The following is a 23,903-nucleotide window of genomic DNA, read 5'->3' as shown; positions in this document are numbered from 1 at the left end:
CAAGTGCAAAACTAATGTTTGGTCTTGCTTTCTCCATCCTTTTCAAAGTCTAGTCAAGTCTGTAGGATGAAATTCATCTGTTCTGAGCGTGACCCTTGAGTTGTCATTTTGGTCCTCCCAGACATCCATCCCAGTGGTTTGTATTGAAGTGGTCATTCACTGAGATTCTTCCATCTGTTCAGTTCCTGATCAGAGGTGACTTCAGTCCTTCAACTGTTTAGAAACTTCAATGTTTCTAAATTCTGCATTAGGAAACAGAACTTGGGCTGGAAGATTTTGAGGGTAGAAGTTACCAGAGTCATAGCAGCTATGGTTTGGAATAGTGTGCAACTTAAAAAGTCGTCTCCTCCCCCTATGCTTCTTGAATCTTTGAAAACACATTTATGCACAGAAAACATAAAACAAGGATAGCTTGCTTCAGATTGATTGGGGTTCCAACGTTTGCTTCACTTATTAAAGCCTATGTCATTTAATTAATCCTAAGTTTTATTTTGGTAGGAAATTATTTAGGAGTAGAAGCCATTTTACTATCATAGAACAAAGGGAAATAATGATAATTTTTAAAAAGATTATTAAAAGCATATTTTATTTCAACCTTTCTAATTTTTAAAATAAAATAATGCACATCTGTGACTAAATAATTCTATTTAAGAAGAAAAGGTTTAATGTAGCTTCTGTGGGCTGTTGTGCTAATGAGCCCTGATCAGCTAAAGTCTATAAACTCTAATACTTACACCTGGGATTCTTGGGCCTTTGTCTAGATTCATCATAAAAGAGCTTCAACATTTGCTGGGTTCAACTAACAGTCATAGAGTGCCCACTATCAGTTAAGGCTTTACACTATAAACTAACAGTGCAAATATAAATAAGATATAGAGATGTTATATATTTATATTTCTGCAGGAGATTTATATTCTAGAACAACATTCAAGTTCTATCCAAATACAAGTACAGCACTCCTGCACAATGGTGACACCAACATAAATAAATCTGGTCCCTGCCCTGTGGAACACAGAATCCAATATGGAGGCAGAAAAGTATGTAAGAAATACACTGTAGAGTGAATGTATGTGTATTAAATGGAGGAGCTTTAGGTTGGACAGGGTCAGCAGGCAAGTAGCTTCACAGAATTTTATGACATGGGCCATCATGCAGTTCAGAGTGTGTTGGTCACTCTGGTATTTCCAGAAATTAGATATATCAGTGTACTCAGGGGAGATGATCAACCTCTCAAACAAGACAACAGTAACTACATTCTGAACAGTAGTGGATACATCATTGAAGATGTTCTTTTGTTATGATGAGAACGTTCACATTTCCTTTCCATATCATTTCATTTTCTCATTATCAAAAATATTACCACAGAGTATACTATGAATTACATATTTACTCATTCATAGAGCATACTATGATTACATATTTACTCATTTAATCCTCAATACAAGTTTATGAGGCAGAAAATAGTATCCTCATTTTACAAGTAGGGAAAATGACGCATAGAGAGGTTAAGCAACTTTCCTGAAGTCCTATAGTCCAGAAATGAGGAACTGGGTTTTGAGTGCAGCTTCATTCTAAAGCTGACAGCTGTCACTTCTGTGCTATTTTGCTTAAAGGGTCTTTGGAAGAAATGTAAAACTGATCAAATAAAATAAAAATTAAAACATTTTTATTATATAGGTTATTCCTGATTAAATTAGATGTAGGTGGTTCAGGAAGACATTGTCTCCCCAAATTATGTGTAAATTTAAATACTCTAAACTTTCAGAGACAAGCCTTATTTCCTTGGGTGTCATTTCTTGCCCTTCCAGATATGTCTTGAAAAAGGATCAGAATAATAAAGATGTGAACCAAGTGTGGTGGAAACAAAACAGAGAGATGTAAATGCTTTAAAGCTATAGCAACAGACATGTGCTAATTAGTGAATAGCTCATCTCTATTGTTTCTCTATAGCCTGTGGTAAAATGCCTCCATGTGAGGGAGGTGATTATATATATATATATATATATGTGTGTGTGTGTGTGTGTGTGTGTGTGTGTATGTATGTGTATATATATGTGTGTGTGTGTATATGTGTGTGTGTATATATATATATATAGATAGAGAGAGAGAGAGAAAGAGAGAACATATTTAACTTTTCTCCTCTCAGGATTTATCTGAAGGATCTGTCAGTGTCACCCAGCTCTAAAAATGGTTATGATTCCATAAAAAAACCCTTCCATTTCCTTGCATATATAACATTTTTGTCTTAATTGCAAAGTTAATGTTATTTCCCATTGTAGCTATTAGTGTTAATCTCTATGTACAATTCGCTTATTACAGTAAAGCTTGGCTATCTGGAGGCCAGGCATCCTAAAACCCCAGGCTTTCGTCCAGATCTGAAGACAATTGGAGAAAACATGCATACACAGGATCACCTCTGCCCATTTCCTTTTTGTCTTGGAGGCTTGTTTCCTGTAGCCATTTGAAATACACAACAGAACCAGCTTAGATGAAATGAAGATCCCAGGGCTACAGTTCCACGTATAACTGATTTGTCTACCAAAATGAAGAAAGGAAGAATAAGTCTAGATAAAATTAGATTTTTTTTTTGGCGAAAAGAAAGAATAACATTCATTATGTAACAGGAAACACAAAGACAAGGAGGGAGAAAATCAGAAAGATGGAAGAGAGAAATGGAAATTAATAGTATCTGGTTCTCTTACTGAGGTTGAAAAATGAGGAGAGGAGGGGTCAATAATTGACTCAGAGAATCTTAATTAAAAACAATATAATAACACTGGAGGGGCAAATCAATCCAGAAAATCTACAGTAGAAAAGATTTAGTTGCTGGAGATGAGTGGAGGATTAGAAAAAATGCCCAATCTCAAAGGAGTCAGAGACCAGGATCAAAATCAATATGGACAACAATGTTGAAGTGAATTGTTCACCATAGAGTGAAGTGGCATAGAAGCAACTGAAATCTACTGTAAGAGAGGGAAGAGTTCTGAGTGATAGTTTATAACTCAGCAGCATTAAGGGCTTGTTTTTAGGGTCACCAAGAACTCTTTTCAATGGTGAGTAAGTATGACTTGAAGAGTCAGTGCTGGGTTTACCTGTAGCCACAGTGGTGACTAAATGTTAATGAAGCAATTGGAGACTGTGGACAGCAGACACTTAAATAGTGGTGAACTGCAATAAAAAGGCATGATTAGCTACATAGTGTTCATTATGCAATGATGATGATGGTAGAATTCCTAAATCCCCAATACCCAGGTATCCTCTCATTTGTTGTCCTTCCAGATATATGCCTTGAATAAGGATCAGAATAATAATTCACATCCTATACTGTTTTCATTTAATATAAAGAATTCATTCTTGACTCTATTTCCTAATAGTATAGGATATCACTCTCTGTGTGTGTGTGTGTGAGAGAGAGAGAGAGAGAGACAGACAGAGAGGCATCTGTGCATCAATATTGAAAACTTTCTGAAACTGTTGATACTTCAATGCAAATTGCCTTGAAAGTGGTATCTCTCCATCAAACTTTGTTAAAACCAACTACTGCATGTACCATTGACCCAACGAAGGGTGAGGTAACATGCTTAGTAGCTATGGCTTAAGTCCAATGTGCTATTAGCTGTGATGGGCCACAAGGCCCATGATGACTTATTATCTTCCATCAGCTCTCTCAGGTCATGTCATTACCCATATTAAATACTGCTGTAAATTATTCTTCCTTGTATAAATGCTTGAGTCCACTGGATACTTTCCCTTCATCATAAACACTTGGCAAAACCACGACCCTGTTTAAATTCAATTCCTTGCCAACTCCATGGCTGTATCTGTACAGCTGGAAAAAATGTATAGCCACAGTGTGTTCATTCATAACTGCAAACCACAAGTGAGTCCTTAATACCATGTTGTAATGAGACAATGCTTCCCTAATTTAATTGCTTTCGCTGTTCCTAAAGTCTTGACACTCAAAACACAGGCCATAGGATCTTTAGCATCTTCATCACCTGGGAACAAAAATGCAGAATGAAATGCAGAATCTCATGCCAGAATTACTAAATCTGATTCCGCATCTTAACAATATCCCCAACTCATCTGTATGAACACTGAAGTTTGAGAAGCACCAATCTTCTGACCTCTCTCTTCCTCACTCTGCTCAACCCACACTTATTTCTATATATTCTTAAAACATAACCAGGCACATTTCCACTTCAGTGTATCTGCAAGGGCTATTCCTTCTGCCTAGAATGCTCTTCCCTTGGGTGTCCATGTGGCTAATTCCATCATCTCCTCCAAGTTTTGTTCAAACATAATTATCTCCTTGAGTCCTAACTTGATCACCCTATGTAAGATTCTAATTAATTCTTCTTGTCACACATAACCACCCCTTACTGTATATTTTTTCTTTCCTTCTCACTCATCACTTTCTAACATACTATGTCATGTCCTTTTTTGTTTTGTAGAGCTATCTATCATTTGTTTTCTGTCTTCCCCCTCTTGAACAGAAACACCATGAAAGCAGGTTTTTTTTTTTTTTTCTTCTTATTTAGTTCACTGATGTATTCCAATTACCCAGAATATTGCGTGGTTCACAGTATGCACTCAACAAATATTTGTTGAATAAGTTTAAAAAAAAAACAGATGATGTGGAAATGAAATGCCTGAACCTATGCCCCAAGCCTTAGGCTTTCAGTTTGGGCTGCAATTGAGTTCATTTAGGTTGAAGTGTCCTCAATGGTATGAGAGACTGACAGAGTGAAATCGCCATTTGTAGCTTTGCTGTTTTTGTCTATCCGTTTTAGTCCATTTTTCATCTACTCTTTGCATACAGAAAACTACACAGAAGTGTGTACTTCTTCTGTGACATAATTTTTCTTTAATTCCCTGCTTCTCCTGAGCCCCAGGGACTCCAGGATTAAAACATGTATTTTCTGAACATTTTTTCTCAGAATATTCTTCCAAATTTCTTTTCCTAACTGAAAATTGTCTATACCCTGAGAATAGCATATGCTCTGCAGAAACCTCGTGTATTAGTCCATTTTCATTCTGCTGTGAAGAAATACTCAAGACTGGGTAATTTATAAAGAAAAAGAGGTTCAATTGACTCACAGTTCCACATGACTGGGGAGGCCTCACAATCATGGCAGAAGGCAAAGGAGGAGCAAAAGCACATCTTACATGGTGGCAGGCAAGGGAGTGTGTGCAGGGGAACTGCCCTTTATAAAGTCATCAGATGTCATGAGATTTATTCACTATCACGAGAACTTCACAGGAAAAACCCACGCCTATGATTCCATTACTTCCCACCAGGTCCCTCCCATGACACATGAAGATTTGGGAGCCACAATACAAGATGAGATTTGGGTACAGTCAAACCATATCATCTCACTTGGAAAAGGCTAATACGTTCAAAACCCATTCACCTCATGTGGTATTGGTGTCCTCCTTGCTCCCATGAGTTGCTTCCAGACCACTGTTCATTCTCCAACTGCCCAACTCTTAGTTCCTACGCTATCTCACTTTCTCTCTCTACTTCTTTGCTTTTGTTTGTTTGTTTGAGACAGAGTCTTGCTCTGTCACCCAGGCTGGAGTGCAGTGGTGTGATCTCAGCTCACTGCAAACTCTGCCTCCCTGGCTCAAGCAGTTCTCCTGCCCCAACCTCCCAAAATCCCGAGTAGCTGGGACTATAGGTGCGTGTCACCATGCCCAGCAAATTTTTTGTATTTGTATTTTCAGTAGAGATGGGTTTTCACCATGTTATCCAGGATAGTCTCGATCTCCTGACCTTGTGATCTGCCCGCCTCCCAAAGTACTGGGATTACAGGCATGAGCCTGGCCTCATTGCTATTATTAATCAACCTCCTGACCATTCCTTCTCATTCTTTAATGGCTAGGACATCGTCCACTGTGCAAGTTGAGAGAGAGAGGAGCTCAGTATTCTGTCCTCCATGACTTTCAGATACTCATTCAGTGACATTTTTCACCCCTCCACAGCAGCCACTCAATTTCTATGGTCATAATCTTGATTTGTATTGCCCTGGACTGCTCCATTTCTGATGTCACTAATTCAGATATCTTACTGTCAGATGACAGCTTTCTACCTTCAACTTATCTGTTTGTCTACTTTCACTCAAGTTTTCTGACCTCATCAGGATTTTCAGACAGCAGAGTTCATGGTCCATAATTTTAATCACCCTTTTTTCAATACTCTGAACCCCCTTGCCAATTACCTGGCCAACCTGCAAACCTGAATGAACTCAACTAAATGGCTTTCTTTTTCTGCTCTTATAAATGCTGTTTGAGAAAACCATGTAGCTAGTTGTTTTCTTTTTGATCAGAATGTGTGTCCATCCTGAACTGATTCCTCAGTACTCCTTAGGAACTCTATTATTTGTTTTGTAGTCAGATCATTTCTTGTTTCCTGTAACAATTGTTGAAGTTCTCTGAATCTTGATATTTTGTTTTTGTACATGTGTCGTTTATGCCTACAGCCTATAGTAAGCAAGCACAAACAGCTAAGCAGTAAAACTCCAGGTAACTGAAGCTGGGAGCACTATCAGCTGTCACAATCAAGCGATCTGGAGTTCATGTTTTCTGAGTAGAGAGGGAGCCTTTGTGAGGTAGGACTCAGCCTGGAAGTTCCAATAAACACAGTTCAGATGGGCTCAGAAAGAGTCAGAAGGCACTGAGCAGAGAGGGTGCAGGGCAGAAAGGCCATTCCCAGGTAGTAAGTGGCTGAGCCTGGCATTTTTCAGGGTTTTTGGAAGAAGGACAAATCTTAAATTATGCAGACAATGGAGTGGCTATCAGTGGACACAGAAATACCACTGATAAAGCCTCCAAGGAGTCTGACTGTAAGGAAGCTTTATCCAGGGAGTTGGATAATTCTCTACTATTAAAATTAATAACCTCAGTTCTGCTCCAATGTGGGATACAAAAAGTGTGGGATGCAGAAGAGATCAGCAGATGGCAGCACTAGATGATGAGGAGGAGAATCCAAATGGATGGAAACAGAACTATTTCCTTTTTTCCTTTGGCCCCCTAGAAAAGGGTTTCCTGAAGAGTACACACACACAAGGTAATTATTTGTAGCTTTTGATAGGCATTCATACACTGATAGTTTTTGAGTGCTGTATGTGACTTTTTTTGTAGTTTATGTGTTCTGTTATCCTATACTAATTATTTTGCTTCTTCATATATTTACATATAGATGATACTACCTTTAAACAGCTTATTCCTTGCTGAATGAGCTACACTTTACATAAGCACGGTCCAACTGCTGAATAGTTTTACACTGAATAGTTTTACAATGTTTTGGTATATTTAAACAGAAAGAGGAAATGGATTCTCTTTTTGTGTAATAATTGGTACAGAATTCTATAAGCTTATCGGTAGTTGTTAAAAAGTATCATTTTCCTAGAATTTTCAATTATGGAAAGCATTTTGAAGTACATTTTTAAGCATTGTAAGTGTTGATGGCTAGTCATGAGAAATTTCAGGTTTCCTATGATGATGGTGATACTGTTTGGCTCTGTGTCTCCACCCAATCACATCTTGAATTGTAATTCCCATGTGTCGAGGGAAGGAGGTGATTGGATCAGGGCGGCAGGTCCCCCCATGCTGTTCTTGTGATAGTGAGTGAGTTCTCACGAAATAGAATGGTTTTATAAGCGTCTGGCATTTCTCCTGCTTTGCCCTTCTCCCTGCTGCTACCATGTGAAGAAGGTCCTTGCATCCCCTTCACCTGTGGCCATGATTTTAAGTTTCCTGAGGCCTCCTCAGCCATGTGGAACTGTGAGTCCATTAAACCTCTTTCCTTTAAAAATTACCCAGTCTTGGCTTTGCAGACGCTGCCGCCGAGGAAATTCTTGTACTACTAGCCATGGTCAACCCTACCGTGTTCTTCGACATTGCCGTCGACGGCGAGCCCTTGGGCCGCGTCTCCTTCGAGCTGTTTGCAGACAAGGTTCCAAAGACAGCAGAAAATTTTCTTGCTCTGAGCACTGGAGAGAAAGGATTTGGTTATAAGGGTTCCTGCTTTCACAGAATTATTCCAGGGTTTATGTGTCAGGGTGGTGACTTCACACGCCATAATGGCACTGGTGGCAAGTCCATCTATGGGGAGAAATTTGAAGATGAGAACTTCATCCTAAAGCATACAGGTCCTGGCATCTTGTCCATGGCAAATGCTGGACCCAACACAAATGGTTCCCAGGTTTTCATCTGCACTGCCAAGACTGAGTGGTTGGATGGCAAGCATGTGGTCTTTGGCAAAGTGAAAGAAGGCATGGATATTGTGGAGGCCATGGAGCGCTTTGGGTCCAGGAATGGCAAGACCAGCAAGAAGATCACCATTGCTGACTGTGGACAACTCGAATAAATTTGACTTGTGTTTTATCTTAACCACCCGACCATTCCTTCTGTAGCTCAGGAGAGCACCCCTCCACCCCATTTGCTCGCAGTATCCTAGAATCTTTGTGCTCTCGCTGCAGTTCCCTTTGGGTTCCATGTTTTCCTTGTTCTCTCCCATGCCTAGCTGGATTGCAGAGTTAAGTTTATGATTATGAAACAAAAAGTAAATAACAACAAAAAAAAATTACCCAGTCTTGAGTATTTATTTACAAAACTGTGAAAATGGACTAATGCAGATAGCATGGATTGTAATGAAAAGAAAAATCACAAGTCATTTTATCAAATTATTCAACAAACGGGGGAAGTGAACAGAATGTCAATGGGTGACAAATGTTGAGTGTTACAAAGTATTACGCATCAAGTGTATTTTACATTTAAGAGAAAAAGTAATGTATCGGGAGGCAGCAATGGTGAGCTAAGAGATTTTGTCCTTTCTGCACTCTGAGGTAACAGAATCAGGGTGTAGGAATATGAACAGTCACCACTTGACTTGTCTTCAGGGGAACCTATGTTCCAACTTGGTTTTAGTTGATGCAGGGAGTTTGAAAAAACATGAAGTAAAACATATGTAAATAAATATATTTACCACAAACTAGGATTCTAGAGAAATTAAGGTTGGATTGAAAGGAACATCAATTTGAAAAGAAAATTTAAAAAAGGCAAATGAAGAAATCACATGGTTGTGTGTGAATACTAGGACTGAGCAAGTAGCTCACTAGAGCCATCTTCCATTTGTTCAGTGACCAAGAATGAAATGGGTATGGGCCACAGTTAAACTGATATTTTTTGAGGCTACCATCTTAGAAATACAGGTGAGACTATTAGACAGCATTTAGAGAGTACGTTCCAGAATTCTTCTGCTGTTTTGGTTGGTTCTTTGAGGTAATTTTTTAGTGGTGAATTCTCCCTAGGCAATAGCAGGAAAATATTTGGCTCTTGAGGTTAACCTCCAGGGTGTAATCCCAGTTGCTTAACACTCAGAACAAGCTATTGAGGGCATTTAACTTGCTGGGATAAAAATAGTCCTTAATTACAGTTCCGAATGGGTATTGGTTTGAATCTGAATTCTTACCTCATTATTTCATTTAACCTCTAAACAATCTAGCAACTTAGATAGTACAACCTGTTTTAATAATGAGGCTAAAATAACAGTTTCAGTGGGAGAGGCCTGCAAACATTCCCAACCTCTTCTCAACTGGGAAGAGCCACTGGGGAAGTGTTCACTTGTGCCTGGAGTTATGCTCAAAGTCAAACTTAGGGAGAGTTTGGAGAAAAGTGGGCCTGTTGTCATGTCAGCAGTAGTACAGCATTCTCTTCAGGGAATGATCAAGACTTTGATAGCTTAGGAATACACTTTTCTCGCCCTAACAGAAGTTTTGTACGTGATGGAGAATATTGCCTTTTTATAGTCATAGTATAACATGTAAATGTAGATAAGTATGCAGGCTAATAAGAAGGTATATGGGCATTGTGTCACTGATATTAAATTAATAATAATTTTTTAAATTAACAGCAGTAAAAGCCAAAATAATAATACAGCAACAGTGAAAAGGGTGGTTTTCTGAAGAGTAAGAACACTACGAGTTGGCTAAATCTCTTTAACCTTTTATTTGATAGCTAAATTTAAGTTAAACCATTGAAAAAGTCATTCAATTTTATGCATTATTATATCTTTATTTTAAAAAAGCAAAAGATCTAAAATCTGACATCAGAGAAGAAAAATCCAACATTTTTGTCAGATGTATCTGGCATCATCTGCAATGTAGGGTAGAGGGCTCCTTTTTATATCCATTTCTCAGCTGTAATAGGTCTTCTTCCACTGTGCTCTGGGAGCAATAGTTTGCTACATGCTCCTCCAGGGGCTGAAGACTTCTCTTTTATAAAGGCTAGGGTCTAGCTGGGGCTTCCTGGTTTTTCTGTGGAAAGGAGGTTTTCCTTCCTCTAGGCCTGCACCACTGAGAGAAGCTTTCTGTAGTCTCCATGCCTGCCATCTTTGTTATTAGTATGCATTGGAAGGAAGCCTGTAGAGAAGAAATAGTGGGTGTGGATTCCACTTACCTCTGTTGCTCTCAGGGATTCTATTTTCTTACCCAAGCTTACGCTAAGTCTTTAGAAATTCGTTCATATTTCAGCTGGATTCCTCTTACTTGTTCATGTGTACCTGACATCCATCTTTTCCTTACAGGCTCTAACACAGGCGAAGCATGCTTATGTCATGTCTTGACTTGGATTTTAGGCTACTTAGCTCTCTGATGGGCTCAAGAGAAGTTATGATTTTGCTGTTTTTCTGGCTTTTTCTTGTTCTCAGAGTAGGAGTAACACTCTTTACATATTTCTGCACTCTAGGCAGAAGCACCAGAATCCATAACTTCTCTTAATATTTAATATTTACCACTTTGTCCTTTCCCTGCTATGTTTTGAACGAGGTCCTCCATGCTATATTTGTCTTTATCCAGTCTGCATTTTTTAACTTTTTAGTGATTTTTTTAGTAATTATAGCTTGCTTCCAGGATTACTTTTTTTCTGTATTGTTTCTCTTCTTATTTTATATTTGGTTCTTTTTGGTTTCTCAATTTTTATTTTTTAAGTGTGCCATTTATTCCTCTATCTTTTTGACAACATTAAATATACTTAGGTTAAAGTAATTTTTAGATTGTTCCATTATTTTCAATTCACTGGGAGTGAATTTATCTCTAGGATTATATTATTTATTATTTGATTTTTCTCAATAATAGTTTATCACTTATGCTTACTTTCTAGCCTTTTCTGAGTAGTTAATTTATCTCTCTCTCTCTCTGTACCCATGATCTCTCTGCCACACATGTGCCAACATTGCATATCTCACCTCCATGCCAGTGGGTGGCCTGATCCATTTCCAGGTTGTACAGTGGTCTCTTACCTTGCCCACAGAGCAGACCTAGGCAGAAGTCAGTTTTCATCCGTCCTGGTCCCTGATGTCACAGTGGAGCCTGATTCTGGTCTTTGCTGTGTGTTGGATGCTTTTCATCTCTTTTATTTGCAGCAGTTGACTTCCTCGTGGCTATTTACATTCTTTAAGACCTAGAAGCCAGCAAGGCCTGTAGCTTTAACCTCTCTTACTACTGTGTGTTTCTCTTCTATTTTGGGCCAATGAAAATGTTTGTCTTTGAACATAATGACTATATGGCAGTTCTTCAGATAAACAGAAACAAAGCGTATTGAATAGCATTAATAAAATATTTATTGTAAGGGATTGTGTCATGCAGTTGTGGAGACTGAAAGTCCAAGATCTATAATTGGCAAGTCTACACAAAAGAACCAATTGTAAAGTTCCAATTCCAATCTGAAGGCCTGAGAACCAGGATAACTAATGGTGTAAGCCCCACGTCCAAGTTCAAATGCAGGAGAAGACTAAAGTCCCAGCTCAAAGACAGTGGGCAGAGAAACAGAATGCTCTCTTCTCCCACCTTTTTGTTCCATTTAGGTATTTAATGAATTGGATGAGACCTACCCACATTGAGGGGAGCAATGTTCTTTACTTACTCTACAGATTCAAATGTTGATCTCACCGAGAAACACTCTCACAGGCACACCCAGTGTGATGTTTAGCCAAATATCTGGGGTGCCCTGTGGCCCAGTCAAATTGACTTATAAAGTTTACCATCACAACTATACTGTTTCATATCATTTTTTAAAAGTTATTGATAAAAGCTTGGTGTGAGAAGAGCACTTGATCATTGAACTTACTCTGCCATTTTCATTGGGAATCTAGAACAAATAAATGTTATTGCTTTATTTAGTAATAAACTTGGATAATTGTACATAGTGTATGGTTAACAGTAATGCATAGAAATTTATTAAAAAAGTAATGAGTATATCTGTTATATATTGCTATATACCCTAGCTCCAGAAATTACTAGCTATGTGGTAGTTCATGAATTCCCAAATAATGTCAATTTTTTTATACTCAGTGTCTGTTTCCTCAGCTGTTCAGTGGAGATAGTAAAGAGTACCTATTTAATAGGATTATTGTCAAGATCACGTAAGGAGTTTAGGCTGGTGTCTGACCCGTGGAAAGCTCTTTATAGCTGTTGTCTATTGTTGTTACTATTATTATTATCAGTGTTTGCATATGTATGCAAAATTAAATGGAATATATGCCTGTCTTTGTATTCAGTTACTTATTCCGAGGGCAAAGCATAGGAATTAGACCTACGCGGTCATAGCCTTGTACTTTTTACACTGTATGTTTATTTTCCTTATACCAGCCGCCTTGCTGCAAAAATTGTGCACCAGGCTCTTTACCACTAGCCTTGTAAACCTAAATCCATAAAATAATGGTCAAGTACACTTACACACACACAAAGATTCTCTTTATCATATTATGTCTTTTTTTTTTTTTTTTTGTGAGACAAAGTTTCGCTCTTGTTGCCTAGGCTGGAGTTCAGTGACCTGATCTTGGCTCACTGCAACCTCCGCCTCCGGGGTTCAAGCAATCCTCTTGCTTCAGCCTCCCAAGTAGCTGGGATCACAGGCACCTGCCACCATGCCCAGCTAATTTTTGTATTTTTAGTAGAGATGGGGTTTCACCATGTTGAAGTCTGGTCTCGAACTCCTGACCTCAGGTGATCCACCCATCTTGGCCTCCCAAAGTGTTGGGATTACAGGCGTGAGCCACCACACCTGGCCCCATATTATGTCTTTTAAATATGACATAATATGACATTACAATTAGCTTTTAGTTTTAATAACTCTTACATATAATATATATATAGACACACATATAAGCATATATATATACACACACACACGTTTGCTGCTTTAAATATTGATCGTTAATTCCAAACTTTCAACACTTCTCTACACTACACACAAACACAGATAAACACACATACTCACATACACAATTTAAAGATGACTTTGAATTTTATGCCATTGAACAAATAGATACCATCAGGTAGAAGTTCCTTCAACTTCCCTGCAAATTCTGCAAGTTTACTTGTGTCTGCATTTATTGCCATCCTCTTAACTCTAGTTTTCAGGCCCTTCTACATTCTCAAGAACCTTATCAACCTTCCCTTCTCTCTGTTATCAGTCTGACCCTTTCTACTTGGTTCTTTCGATCAACAATTCAAAGTTAATCTCTCCAATAGTAAAAACAAAAATCAAAAAGAAAAATACCTGACCCAATTTCTCTTTGCAGCTACAAATTGATCTCTATCCTTCCCTTTACAGTCAAACTTCTGGAATGAATGTTCATGATGACTGTTTTCATTTCCTCTCCTCTAACTGACTGCTAACACACTTTAGTTTGCCTTTTGCCCTGAATTTTCCACAGCAACTGTTTCACTGAGGCCACCAATGTCCCCACTGGACACTTTACAATTCTCATTCTTATCCCCTCACCAGCATTTGCTGCTTTTCACTTCCTTTTTTCTCCTTTTTAAGATTACTTCGGTATGTACACCTTAAAATGCTGTTATTCCACCCAGCTGTGTCAGAGGCCCTTTTTTCTTCCTTGTTTATACACTCTGATTAACTATCTCTCTTATCAATCATGCATGTGCCGACAGTTCCCAAATGTCCACAATATCCACAATGTCCACAGTACTTCCCTTCACTCCAGATCTATCATCAATAGCTAGCTGCTGTTTTCCACTTGGATTTCCCACAAGTACCTAAAATTCAACATATCCCAATAAAGCAAATTATTTTTTATTTCCCAAACTGCTATTTCTTCAGAATTGGTTATTTTAGTAAATGGTACAATAAGCTATTCAATTCCTCAGGCAGTGAATCTGGAAATGATCTCCAATGTTTTGTCTCTCTCACTTTCCTCTCCATGTCCTATCAGTTCTATCCCCCGAATAACTTTCATAATTTTCCACTTACATCAGTTTCCACTGCTGCCATTCTACCTACACCACCACCATCCTAATGTGAAAAATGTGAGCACCATTGAAGGACTGTAATAACGTCTTTTTTAAAAAATTATATAAATTTAAGGGGTACAAGTGCAGTTTTGTTACACAGATATATTAAGTAGTGGTAAAGTCTAGGCTTTTAGTGTAACCATTACCTGAATAACGTACATTTTACCTATTAAGTAATTTCTTGTCTCTCACCCCCACTCATCCTCCCAACCTTCAAGTCTCCAGTGTCTACCATTCCACACTCTGTATCCATGTGTACACATTATTTAGCTCCTACTAATAATTTACCTCCCATTATTTACTTCTCACTGAGAACACGTGATATCTGACTTTTGGTTTCTGAGTTATTTCACCTAGGGTAATGGCCTCCAGTTTTATCTATATTGCTGCAAAAGATGTGATTTTATTATTTTTATGGCTGAATAGTGTTCTATAGTGTGTATACATTCCATTTTCTGTGTATATATTATATGTTTATCTGTATACATACACACACACAGACACATTCCATTATGTATATATACACACATTCTATTCTGACTGGTTTAAGATGATACATCATTGCGTTTTTAATTTGCATTTCTCTGATGATTAATAATGTTTGAGCATTTTTTTTGTATGCTTTTTGACTATTTGTATGTCGGGTTTGAAAAATGCCTATTCATGTCTTTTGCCCCCTTTTTAATGAGGTTATTTTTCCCCTGCCTCTGGCTTCACATCTAATGGGGTTATTTTGTTATTATTGTTGTTGTTGAGTTGTTTGATTTCCTTGTAAATTGTGGATATTAGCCTCCTGTCAGATACGTAGTTTGCAAACATTTTCTCCCATTATAAAGGTCATCTGTTTACTGTGTTGATTATTTCTCTTGCTGTGCAGAAGGGTTTCAGTGTAACTGAGTCCCATTTGTCTATTTCTGTCTTTGTTGCTTGTGCTTTTCAAGTCTTACTTATTAATTTTTTGCCTAGCTCAATATCCATAAGAGTTCTATAGGTTTTCTTCTAGTAGTTTTATAGTTTTGAATCTTACATTTAAGTCTTTAATCCATCTTGAGTTAACTTTCATATATGGTGAAAGGTATAGGTCCAATTTTATTCTTCTGCATATGGCAATCCCATTACCCCAGCACTATTTCTTAAAAACTGTCCTTCTCCAACCGTATATTTTTGGCAATTTTGTCAAAGGTCAGTTGGCTGCACATATGTGTGCAATGACCTTTTAATAAATTTCCTTTCTTACATTTTTTATTCATTTATTCATTGATTAAAAATATTTATGAAGTATTTACATGTGCAAGATAAACCATGTGCCAGGCACCCTAACGAATTAAAATAAACAAATAAATCTGTGAACCACTTCTCAAATAGGGCAGATGAAAATGCATAAATAAAAATTACTGGGAATCAAATGGTGATCTTGCAACAAAGGTATTACAGATGAAGTGCCAGAGAAATTCAAAAGAAAAGGTACTACTTCCATCTTGAAGGTAAAGGAAGGAGGTTTCATGGCAGAGGAGACATTTGAACTGAAATCTACATTTTTTGGCTTGCAAGTATTGGGGTTAAAAAGATAAAAGGAAAAAAGTATTTGGAAAAGGAATGCTCAAAAAGAAGAAACCAGAGTGAAGGAAAGCAAGTAGGGTTAACGTGTATGCACATCACTAAATCTAGCATCCAGGCTGGGTGCTCAAAGGAGTTCATTGGAAGATGAAGCTGAGAAGTAAACATTTAACATAATTTATGGGGGTGCATTATTCCTACATTCTTCAACCCTCTGTACATTGCATTTGGTTGGTAAGATATAAAAATAGAGGGCCAGGTGACGTGGTTCATGCCTGTAATCCCAGCACTTTGGGAGGCTGAGGCAGGTGGATCACCCAGGGTCAGGAGTTCAAGATCATCCAGCCAGATCAACATGGTGAAACCCCATCTCTACTAAAATTACAAAAATTAGCGGGGCATGGTGGTGCATGCCTGTAATCCCAGCTACTTGGGAGGCTGAGGCAGAAGAATCGCTTGAACCCGGGAGGCGGAGGTTGCAGTGAACCGAGATTGCACCACTACACTCTAGCCTGGGCAACAAAAGTGAAACTTCAACTAAAAATAAATATAAATAAATAAATAAATAAATAGAGAGGGCCATATCTGAAATTCTTAATAAATTGAAAGAGGAAGGAGATCTAGTTGAATTCTTCAGGAATGAGGTGTGACTCAGAAAAATAAAAATGGCTCTTATGTGCACATTTTCATCATGCCTACCCACTTTAGAGCCACATTTCACCTGGCTCCTCCATCCACAGGCAATCTTTACAAAAGGGAAAATTTCTATTAGGAGATCCTTCAAGGCTGCACATTACCTCTCTATATGTGTAGGGGCAAATAGGCAAATATCTATCACCTTCTAGCGATCAAAATGATTTAGTTAGCTCAAAGCAGCTATTACATAAACCAAAATTTTAGATATAATAATATGGGTTTGAGGTAAAGTCTAAAAGTCTCCTTTTCATAATAGCATCACACATATTGAGTACTTCTAATATATTTTCCATTGTGAGAGTACTAGAATAAATGTGAACCTGCTACTTCAGGCTTGCAACCTGATTTGTGAATTTAAAAATTATAATTATTATTTTAAGTATTAAATATAGTACATTTATTTCTCTGAAAGAGAGAAAATGAGAAAGAAATGTGAGAGGGCAATTATCTCCAACTTGAATCCTAAGATCCTTAAATCATCTCTTGTTTCCTTTGCATTAAATATTTATATTGATTTCTTAATACTGTGAGGGACACTTAACAACTCTATTTATATATAAATGACGGGAAGAACACTTTTATACTTTGAACTGAACTAGATTATTAAGAAATCGGCCCTTGATATTGCATAAAAAAGTATTTTGTTACTTTAATGTAGTCTATAAATTATAATTGAGCATATGAAAACAAAAAAAATTTACTCATTACAAGCAGGGAAATCTACTCTGAACCAAATTCTTGCCATTTTAAGTTTAAGCCAATCATCATTTTAAGAGGTATTTTCCTAAAACATTTTCTTGCTCTTTTAAAAAATCATTTAAATATATGTTTTTAGAGTTAGCTTTGAACTCCATTTATTTTCTGGATCTCATTTTTCTTTCCTTTTCTGGACAGAAACCTTACGTTTATCCACATTTTTTCTTAATGAACTTAATACATAGTACTTCGTTAAACATGCTCAGTTCTCCTCCAAAGTAAAAATAAATCTTTTTTTTTTTTTTTTTTTTTTTTTGGTAGCTGGCAAGATGGCCAAATAGGAACAACTTCAGTCTGCAGCTCCTAGTACGATCAATGCAGAAGGTGGGTGATTACTGCATTTTCAACTGAGGTACACAGCTCATCTCATTGGGAATGGTTAGACAGTGGATGCAGTCCATGGAGGGTGAGCCAAAGCAGGGTGGTGTGTCATCTCAACCCGGAAGTGCAAGGGGTCAGGAAATTCCCTCCCCTAGCCAAGGGAAGCCCTAAGGGACTGTGCCATGAGTAACAGTGCATTCCAGCCCAGATACTACACTTTTCCCACAGTCTTCGCAACCTGCAGACCAGGAGATTCCCTCGGTTGCCTACACCACCAGGGCCCTAGGTTTCAAGCACAACACTGGGTGGCCGTTTGGGCAGACACTGAGTTAGGTGCAGGAGTTTTTTTCATACCTCAGTGGCGCCTGGAATGCCAGTGAGACAGAACCATTCAATCCCCTAGAAAGGGGGCTGAAGTCAGGGAGCCAAGTGGTCTAGCTCAGTGGCTCCCACTCCTATGGAGCCCAGCAAGCTAAGATCCACTGGATTGAAATTCTTGCTGCCAGCACAGCAGTCTGAAATTGATGTGGGACTCTTGAGCTCGATGCAAGGAGGGGAGTACACCATTACTGAGGCTTGAGTAGGTGATTTTCACCTCACAGTGTAAACAAAGCCCACTGGAAGTTCAAACTGGGTGGAGCCCACCACAACTCCACAAAGCATCTGTAGCCAGACTGCCTCTCTAGATTCCTCCTCTCTGGGCAGGGCATCTCTGAAAGAAAGGCAGCAACCACAGTCAGGGGCTTATAGATAAAAATACCATTTCCCTGAGACAGAGCACCTGGGGGAAGGGGCGACTGTGGGCACAGCTTCAGTAGACTTAAATGTTCCTGCCTGCCGGCTCTGAAGAGAGCAGTGGATCTCCCAGCACAGCACTTGAGCGCTGCTATGGGACAGATGCCTCCTCAAAAGGGTCCCTGACCCCCGTGCCTCCTGGCAGGGAGACACCTCCCAGCAGGGGTCAGCAGTATGACACCTCATACAGGAGAGCTCTGGCAGGCATCAGGTGGATGCCCGTCTGGGACAAAGCTTCTAGAGGAAGGAGGAGGCAAAAATCTTTGCTGTTCTGCAGTCTCCACTGGTGAAACCCAGGCAAAGAGGGTCTGGATTGGATCTCCAGCAAACTCCAGCAAACCTGCAGCAGAGGGGTCTGACTATTAGAAGGAAAACTAACAATCAGAAAGGAATAGCATCAACATCAACAAAAAGGACGTCCACACAAAAACCCCATCTGAAGATCACCAACATCAAAGACCAAAGGTAGATAAATCAGGAAGATGAGGAAAAACCAGTGCAAGAAGGCTGAAAATTCCAAACACCACAACACCTCTCCTCCTCCAAAGGATCACAACTCCTTGCCAGCAAGAGAACAAAACTGGAAGGAGAATGAGTTTGATGAATTGACAGAAGTAGGCATCAGAAAGTGGGTAATAACAAACTTCTCCAAGCTAAAGAAGCATATCCTAACCCAATACAAGGAAGCTAAGGACGTTGAAAGAAGGTTAGACAAATTGTTAACTAGAATAACCAGTTTAGAGAAGAATATAAATGACCTGATGGAGCTGAAAAACACACCATGAGAACTTCATGAAGCATACACAAGTATCAATAGCTGAATCAATCAAGCAGAAGAAAGGATATCAGAGATTGAAGATCAGCTTAATGAAATAAAGTGTGAAGGCAAGACTAGAGAAAAAAGAATGAAGAGAAATAAAGCCTCCGAGGAATATGGGGCTATGTGAAAAGACTAAACCTACATTTGATTGGTGTACCTGAAAGTGACGGGGAGAATGGAAACAAATTGGAAAACACTGTTCAGGATGTTATCCAGGAGAACTTCCCCAACCTAACAAGTCAGGTCAACATTCAAATTTAGGTAATACAGAGAGCACCATAAATATACTCCTCAAGAAGAGCAACCCCAAGACACATAATTGTCAGATTCACCAAGGTTGAAATGAAGGAAAACATGTTAAGGGCAGTCAAAGAGAAAGGTTGGGTTACCCAAAAATGGAAGCCCATCAGACTAACAGTGGATCACTCTATAAAAACACTACAAGCCAGAAGAGAGTGGGGGTCAATATTCAACATTCTTAGAGAAAAGAATTTTTAACCAAGAATTTCATATCCAGCCAAACTAAGCATCATAAGCAAAGGAGAAATAAAATCCTTTATAGACAAATAAATGCTGAGAGATTTTGTCACCACCAGGCCTGCCTTACAAGAGCTCCTGAAGGAAGCAGTAAATATGGAAAGGAAAAACTGGTACCAGCCACTGCAAAAACATATCAAATTGTAAAGAGCATCAACACTATGAAGAAACTGCGTCAACCAACGGGCAAAATAACCAGCTAGCATCATAATGACAGGATCAAATTCACACATAACAATTTTAACCGTAAATGTAAATGGGTTAAATGCTCCAATTAAAAGACACAGACTGACGAGTTGGATAAAGAGTCAAGACCCATCCGTGTGTTATATTCAGGAGACCCATCTCACGTGCAAAGACATACATAGGCTCAAAATAAAGGGATTGAAATGCACCAAGCTAATGGAAAGCAAAAAAGGAGCAGCAATTTCGATCCCAGTCTCTGATAAAACAGACTTTAAACCAACAAAGATCAAAAAAGATAAAGAAAGGCATTACATAATGGTAAAAAAATCAATGCAAGAAGAAGAGCTAACTATCATAAGTATATGTGCACCCAGTACAGCAGCACTCAGATTCATAAAGCAAATCCTTAGAGACCTACAAAGAGACTTAGACTCCCACACAATAATAGTGGGAGAAATTAACACCCCACTGTCAATATTAGACAGCTCAACGAGATGGAAAATTAACAAGGATATTCAGGACTTGCACTCAGCTCTGGACCAAGCAGACCTAATAGATATCTACAGAACTCTCCACCCCAAATCAACAGAATATACATTCTTCTCAGCACCACAATGCTCTTATTCTAAAATTGGCCAACAATTGGAAGCAAAACACTCCTCAGCAAATGCAAAAGAACAGAAATCATAACAAACAATCTCTGAGACCACAGTGCAATCAAATTAGAACTCAGGATTAAAAAACTCACTCAAAACCTCACAACTACATGGAAACTGAACAACCTGCTCCTGAATGACTACTGGATAAATAATGAAATTAAGGCAGAAATAAATAAGCTTTTTGAAACCAATGAGAACAAAGACACAACGTACCAGAATCTCTGGGACACAGCTAAAGCAGTATTTAGAGGGAAATTTATAGCACTAAATGCTCACAGGAGAAAGCAGGAAAGATCTAAAATTGCCACAATTAAACGAACTAGAAAAGAAAGAGCAAACAAATTCAAAAGCTAGCAGAAGATAAGAAATAACTAAGATCAGAGCAGAACTGAAGGAGATAGAGACATGCAAACCCTTCAAAAAAATCAGTGAATCCAGGAGCTGGTTTTTTGGAAAGATTAACAAAATAGACAGACTGCTAGCCAGGTTAATAAAGAGGAAAAAAGAGAAGAATCAAATGGACACAATAAAAAATGACAAAGGGGATAACACCGCTGATCCCCCAACAATACAAACTACCATCAGGAAATACTATAAGTACCTCTATGCAAATAAACTAGAAAATCTAGAAGAAATGGATAAATTCCTGGACATATACACCCTCCCAGGACTAAACCAGGAAAAAATAGAGTCCCTGAATAGAACAGTAACAAGCTCTGAAATTGGGGCAGTAAATAACAGCCTACCAACCAAAAAAGCATAGGCCCAGACAGAATCATAGCCAGATTCTACCAGAGGTGCAAAGACGATGCAAAGAGGAGCTGATACCATTCTTTCTGAAGCTATTCCAAACAACAGTAAAAGAGGGACTACTCCATAACTCATTTTATGAAGCCAGCATTATCCGGATTCAAAAACCTAGCAGAGACACAATAACAATAACAAATCAGGCCAATATCCCTGATGAATATCAATGCAAAAATTCTCAATAAAATATTGGCAAACTGAATCCAGCAGCACATCAAAAAGCTTATCCACCACAATCAAGTCAGCTTCATCCCTGGGATGCAAGGCTGGTTCAACATATGCAAATCACTAAACGTAATCCATCACATAAACAGAATCAATGACAAAAACTACATGATTAACTCCATAGATGCAGAAAAGGCCTTTGATGAAATTCAACACCCCTTCATGCTAAAAACTCTCAATAAACTAGCTATTGATGGAATGTATCTCAAAATAATAAGAGCTATTTATGACAAACCCACAGCCAGTATCATACTGAATGGGCAAAAGCTGGAAGCTTTCCCTTTGAAAACTGGCACAACACAAGGATGCCCTCTCTCACCACTCCTATGCAACATAGTATTGGAAGTTCTGGCCAGGACAATCAGGTAAGAGAAAGACATAAAGGGTATTCTAGTAGGAAGAAAGAAATTCAGATTGTTTCTGTTTGCAGATGACATGATTGTACATTTAGAAAACCCCATCATCTCAGCCCAAAATCTCCTTAAGCTGATAAGCAACTTCAGCAAAGTCTCAGGATACAAAATCAGTGTGCAAAAATCACAAGCATTCCTATACACCAATAACAGACAAACAGAGAGCCAAATCATGAGTGACCTCCCATTCACAATTGCTTCAAAGAGAATAAAATACCTAAGAATCCAACTTACAAGGGATGTGAAGGACCTCTTCAAAGAGAACTACAAACCACTGCTCAACGAAATAAAAGAAGACACAAACAAATGGGAAAATATTCCATGCTCATGGGTAGGAAGAATCAATATTGTGAAAATGGCCATAGTGCCCAAAGTAATTTATAGATTCAATGCTATCCCCATCCAACTACCATTGACTTTCTTCACAGAATTAGAAGAAAATTACTATAAATGTCATATGGAACCATAAAAGAGCCCATATAGTCAAGACAATCGGAAGTAAAAAGAACAAAGCTGGAGGCATCACGCTACCTGACTTCAAACTATACTACAAGACTACAGCAACAAAAACAGCATGGCACTGGTACCAAAACAGATATGTAGACCAATGGAACAGAACAGAGGCCTCAGAAATAACACCACACATCTATAACCATCTGATCTTTGATAAACCTGACAAAAATAAGCAATGGGGAAAGGATTCCCTATTAATAAATGGTGTTGGGAAAACTGGCTAGCCATATGCAGAAAACTGAAACTGGATCCCTTCCTTAGCTTTATACAAAAACTAACTCAAGATGGATTAAAGACTTAAATGTAAGACCTAAAACCATAAAAACCCTAGAAGAAAACCTAGGCAATACCATTCAGGACATAGGCACGAGCAAAGACTTCATGACTAAAATACCAAAAGCAATGGCAACAAAAGCCAAAATTGACAAATGGGATTTTATTGAACTAAAGAGCTTTTGCACAGCAAAAGAAACTATCATCAGAGTGAACAGGCAACCTACAGAATGGGAGAAAAATTTTGCAATCTATCCATCTGATAAAGGGCTAATATCCAGAATCTACAAAGAACTTATACAACTTTACAAGAGAAAAAAAACATCAAAAAGTGGGCAAAGGATATGAACAGATACTTCTCAAAAGAAGTCATTTATGCAGCCAAAAAACATATGATAAAAAGCTCATCATCACTGGTCATTAGAGAAATGCAAATCAAAACCGCAATGAGATGTCATCTCATGCCAGTTAGAATGGCAATCATTAAAAAGTCAGGAAACAACAGATGCTAAAGAGGATGTGGAGAAATAGGAACACTTTTACACTGGTGGGAGTGTAAATTAGTTCAACTATTGTGGAAGACAGTGTGGTGATTCCTCAAGGATCTAGAACCAGAAATACCATTTGACCCAGCAATCCCATTACTGGGTATATACCCAAAGGATTATAAAGCATTCTACTATAAAGACACATACACATGTATGTTTATTGTAGCACTGTTCACAGTAGCAAAGACTTGGAACCAACTCAAATGCCCATCAATGATAGACTGGATAAAGAAAATGTGGCACATATACACAGTGGAATACTATGCAGCCATAAAAAGGATGAGTCATATCCTTTTCAGGGACATGGATGAAGCCAGAAACCATCAATCTCAGCAAAGTAACACAGGAACAGAAAACCAAACACCACATGTTCTCACTCATAAGTGGGAGTTGAACAATGAGAACACATGGACACAGGGAGGGGAATGTCACACACTGGGGCCTCTCAGGGGGTGGGGGTGCTAGGGGAGGAATAGCATTAG

General features: G+C 38.4%; 1 pseudogene across 1 annotated transcript; it reads left to right on the top strand.

The window, feature by feature from the left end:
- Positions 1 to 7,834: 7,834 nt before the first annotated feature.
- LOC105513295 lies at positions 7,835 to 8,551 on the top strand (annotated as a pseudogene). Its single transcript, XR_001001987.1, has one exon. The product of XR_001001987.1 is annotated as a peptidyl-prolyl cis-trans isomerase A pseudogene (transcript).
- The last annotated feature ends 15,352 nt before the right edge of the window (positions 8,552 to 23,903 follow it).

Source organism: Colobus angolensis, unplaced genomic scaffold, assembly GCF_000951035.1.
Source record: "Colobus angolensis palliatus isolate OR3802 unplaced genomic scaffold, Cang.pa_1.0 Scaffold228, whole genome shotgun sequence".
Lineage (NCBI taxonomy): Eukaryota > Metazoa > Chordata > Mammalia > Primates > Cercopithecidae > Colobus > Colobus angolensis.
The sequence above is the reverse complement of the archived record's forward strand: the minus strand, read 5'-3'. Positions and strand labels throughout refer to the sequence as shown.